General features: G+C 37.1%; 1 long non-coding RNA gene across 2 annotated transcripts; it reads right to left on the reverse strand.

Moving 5' to 3' along the window:
* Nucleotides 1-218: 218 nt before the first annotated feature.
* Nucleotides 219-4,618, reverse strand: LOC140609843 (uncharacterized). 2 transcript variants are annotated; one of them, XR_012011570.1, is made up of 4 exons: nucleotides 4,310-4,618; nucleotides 3,716-3,804; nucleotides 1,150-1,273; nucleotides 219-993 (listed from the first exon to the last, which is right to left on the reverse strand). It is a non-coding gene; the product is annotated as an uncharacterized lncRNA (long non-coding RNA). The 2 variants fall into 2 exon arrangements; XR_012011571.1 differs by lacking the exon at nucleotides 3,716-3,804.
* Nucleotides 4,619-5,158: the final 540 nt, after the last annotated feature.

A 5,158-nucleotide genomic window follows, 5' to 3' on the forward strand; every position in this document is an offset into this window, starting at 1 on the left:
CAGTAAGAATGGGGGGTAGGCACTCCTTTCTCCGTATGATGGAGTTTGTTACTTTGTTCCAGCAAAGAGTATAAAATGCATGTTGACACCTATAGGGCTTCTGTTGGACTAAATCAGCAATTTTGGTTCACATCACTTTTAGAGCCACTAATAGGTTTTTTAAATTCATAATTATTTATTCTTTTACATCTTTTGCTAAGAAAAGTTAGTGTATCTTATGTTGCAGGCCCCTCACATAAGACAGTGGAATTCTCACTTGTTCTCCTATAAACTGAGACTTGACTTCCAAGACCCACTTGCAGACTCAGAAGAAAATAAGAAATCCAATAACGCACATCAAGGAGCCCATCTACTCCATCTTGTTTGCATTTATTATATCTTAGTTTTACACAGAGTTATAAGCCTAACAATTCTATCCATAGTTTTATAGTTGAATTTACATGACAAACATTTTGACAAAATAATTTAGGCCTATTCTGTGGAGGAGGAAAAGTGGGAGATCCATGGATATTCTGTGGTTATAAACTGGGTCTATTTCTATTCCAACCTCCCGAGTTCTGTATATTAGCTACTAAATTTGAGGAGACAGCACATCTTAGGGATCTCCTGTAATCTGCAGAAACACATAGAAGACTTTATTTCATCCAGTCAGTCAGGGGCTGGGTGGCTCTCAAAAGTTTTTCAACTTGTACAGTAAGCTTTTGTTGAGTGCTATATGCATAGTAAACATGCTACTGTGCTAAGTACTGGTTATCTGTAATCATAAATAGGCTACCTGACTTTGAGAGATTTACAGCTTATAAAGTGTAGCAGGCATGTAAAGAAAGCATGCAGAAGGGGTGCCTGGGTGGCTCAGTTGGTTAGGCATCTGCCTTTGGCTCAGGTCATGATCTCAGGGTCCTGGGATTGAGCTGGGAGCTTGCTTCTCCTTCTCTCTGCCTGCCCCTTGCTTGTGCGCTCTCTCTCTTCCTCTCTCAAATAAGTGAATAAAATCTTAAAAGCAAGCATGCAACAAGATTAGAAATTTCACAATAAAAGCAGGTAGATTGAACAGTAAGAGTACAAAGAAGAATGAGATTGCAAGTGAAATTTGAAAATTACATATGAAATTGGTGGTAATATGATGAGAAAGGCCTATGAAATACACACCTGTAAAACTTCCTTGGATAGCAAAAGAGTATCTTTAGGATTCATGGGCAGCAGGACTTGTGGAGATATGAAGAACATTCCCGGAGTAGGAAGTCCAGGATTAGTTCTCTAGAGTAGTTAAGGTCTGGATGTAGGCATATTTAAAGAATTATAGTTCATTTTATCAAATACATGGTGAGAAGTCACTATTCACGTCACTGGACAGAACTGGCAAAGTGAAGTAGCAGCTTGGTTTTCAAAACCATACTCCTATAAAAATTTAGTCTTATTTTTGGCACATTTCTGGCCTTAATTTTTTTTTTATTGGTGTTCAATTTACTAACATACAGAATAACGCCCAGTGCCCGTCACCCATTCACTCCCACCCCCCGCCCTCCTCCCCTTCCACCACCCCTAGTTCGTTTCCCAGAGTTAGCAGTCTTTACGTTCTGTCTCCCTTTCTGATATTTCCCACACATTTCTTCTCCCTTCCCTTATATTCCCTTTCACTATTATTTATATTCCCCAATGAATGAGAACATATAATGTTTGTCCTTCACCGACTGACTTACTTCACTCAGCATAATACCCTCCAGTTCCATCCACGTTGAAGCAAATGGTGGGTATTTGTCATTTCTAATAGCTGAGTAATATTCCATTGTATACATAAACCTTATTTTTTTAACAAAATTTCTATAATCTCTGACGCCTGGTCAAAAATGATCCAGTGTCAACTACAATGTCAGTCTCAGACTGGAGTATTTTTTCCCCCCCCAAAGATATTTGAATAGTATATACATTCACAAATATTGGGCTGTTCTAAAACTTTACAGTTTTTGACAAAGGGGGAGTAAACTCCCCATGCAGGAATTTATCATTCATTGTGATAGGGAAGCTGGCTTATTTGATACCAAAGAGAAATTGCAGAATTCTGGTAAACACTCTTAAGTATAGTGAGGTGTGATTTCGGTTCATTTTACAACTAATTTTTCGTCAAGTGTCCCTGATTCTGTGTTATCATGAAGAGAATATTCCAGAGTCTTTTAAAGTATTGCAAACAAATGAGAAATGCCCACATGACCATTGATACTCATGATTAAATATCTCAAATAATTGAACTCCCATCATACTATTTCCCCAAATATTGCCTGAAGAAATTCCAGATAGAATCAGATATTGGTAATTAACTAGATCTAAGAAATGTACCAAATACCTTAGTGTAGATATTCTATATATATTTACCCTTTATTTATTTTAAAAATAATTTTACTTATGATTTTTGAGAGAGAACGTGAGTACACATGGGGGTGGGGAGAGGAAATGGAAGGGGAGAGGGACAGTTTCAAGCAGACTCCCCACTAAGCACGGATCTCAACGGTCTTGATCCCATGACCCTGAGATCAGATTATGACCTGAGCTGAAATCGAGAGCTGGCCACTCAACTGACTTACCCATCCATTCAACCCTTACACCAATTTAAAATAAATAAATAAATAAACATCCATTATATCTCAATAAGGTTGAAATTAACACTTTAAGTTTAAAGTGTACAACAGGATGATTTGAAACACATGTATAGTGAGAGATTACCCTAAATAATGTATTTGCAGTTAAGTTTTTAAATCGTCTTTGTGTCAAAAAATAAAATGGTAGAATAAAAATTTATCAGTTCAGCCAAGATGGTTAGATATTCACTTTCATTATCATTAACTTCAGCTCCCAAATAAAATACTTTTAAAAACTGGTGACTTTAGGAGCACCTGGGTGGCTCAGTTGGTTGAACATCTGGCTCTGGATTTCAGCTCAGGTCATGGTCTTGAGGTCCTGGGCAGGCTCCACACTCTGCTGGGAGTCCAATCAAGGATTCTCTCCTTCTCCCTTGGCTCCTCCCCACATCTCTCACACATGATATTCTCTCTCTCTCTCTCAGATAAAACTTAAAAAAAAAAAAACTGGTGAATTTGTTCCCACTTAATAATCACCTGGCAAGTCTGATAGTTTCAGATTTGAACACGTGAAGTAACTCTCCATCTTACATACAGAGTAATTGCACTTTGAATATGTTTCTAATACAGAGCTCGAGTAATTAAAAACTTTGTTTTTGAAACACTGCTTTCTAGTGTTTTTTTACCTTTAAAGCATAATGAAAATAAAATGAAGTAACTTTCAGGTTTTTTTCTGGAATAGTTTGTAACAATTTACCGAGTACAGGACACACAGTGTAACCAGAATACTCATGCTGTTTTAATGCACTAAAGACACAATTCTACTTACTGCATTTTGTATCTCTGTAGAAAAATTATTACTGTTTACGTAAAAATGTCATCTAACACTCAAAGCTTTATTAGGTATTCTTCAAGCACATCTTAGATTTAGGCTGATATTGCTGTATCCATTTTATCAACTTGTTCACAATCTCTTTCTTTAGGTCTCCCCTGACATCAAGAAATTTTGTTTTGGGAATGACTATGGCAGTCAATGAGTGAGCCAAACTAGCTGAGACAAAATAAGTCTATGTCTGGTCTAAGCAACACATCTCATGGGATTTCTCAGACAGGGGTAGTGCCCTCCGAGTTGTCATACTTACAGGTATAGCTCTGAAAAAAGATTCCAGAAGTAATGACTTGCCTTCATATGCAATGCCCTAATATACTTTATTATCTGCTCTATACATGCCTGTTGGAAAAAAATTACAATAATCCAATAAATGAGTATAATTTAATGTACTATTTCTTGGATTCATGAAAGTTCTAGTTTTTTGTTTGTTCGTTTTTTTCCTCTTGTAAGAGGGGATAGTTTGCTGGGTTAGGTTGTTCAGTATTCTCTCACCTATCCTTATTCTACATTCATTCAACCTTGCTACTCCTCATTAACTTAGATAAAAGAAATGAGGAAAGGAGTATCTATTTGTAAACTTTATAAACCTAACCCATTGGGTCTAACTGTGGAGTGGTGTTTACTTCGAGTAGACATTATCTACAACTCTACACTGGTTTTGCCATAGATCCGTGTATTTTAATATATTTTTGAAACCAAAGAGTGTCGTTTTAGGGATAGCTTTTTAAAAGGTAGTAAGAGACAGTCTTTTAGTTAGGATGTAGATTATCTAGTAAGTTCTTTACATAAGAAAGTGAATGAACTAGAACAGCTCTTCTGGACAGAAGGGTATTTGACAAAGTACCTCATATTGTATTCAGAAAGAGAAAGCCGTTATCAGATACTGCTTCTGCTGAGGAGATCACTGTTTTTGAATAGCTTTAAAAGTCTGGACACCCTTACCCCTAATTAGGATACATATCCAAGTCTGATCCTTATTCTAGTCCTTATTCCACTATGTGGCATACTTTTTTTTTTTTTTTTTTTTTTTATACCCAAGGCCATCCACAGTAATTCAAGTGCAGTGTGGCCTCACTGTGCTAGGCATCCTCAGGTAGTTTTCCAGTCTGTATTCACAGAGGGACTGAGTGTTGCCATACAGCAAGTAGCCAAGCCTGGGCCTTTCAGAGTATTGTGCTAGTGTTCCATCGTCTAGGAAACCAAGTATGCAATCCATAAAACTTACTAAAAACTCCTTTTAGCAACCCATACATTCTTTATCTACTTCCCAAATCTTAAGGATTTTCACTACCCAAACTCGGGAAGCCCATCATCACCAATGTCCTCACGGCCATCTTCGTGCTTCAGCCTTAGCACAGCGCACCTTGTCCTCCCTCACCTGCCTATATACCTGGAATTTATAGTGCTGCTTTTGCTTTTACAATCAAGATTATTTTTGTTGTTTCTATGCCTCTACTTTTCCTCAATGGTACATCAAAGATTTCTAGCACTGGGACACTTCTCAGAAGCTTACAGTGAGAATGCACTACCTGAAAGAAGACAGAACTCCCCTTCAGATGGAAAATGAAGGGAAATGAGTGGCAAAAAAAATACATGTTAAATTATGTGTTATTAATTTATTTTTTTCTTCTTGTTCAATACAGCTCAACTTGAATAAAATGGGGATGGTTATTTGGTGACTTGTGGTTAAGTA

The sequence above is a fragment of the Canis lupus genome, chromosome 2 (genome assembly GCF_048164855.1).
Source record: "Canis lupus baileyi chromosome 2, mCanLup2.hap1, whole genome shotgun sequence".
Classification (NCBI taxonomy): Eukaryota; Metazoa; Chordata; class Mammalia; order Carnivora; family Canidae; genus Canis; species Canis lupus.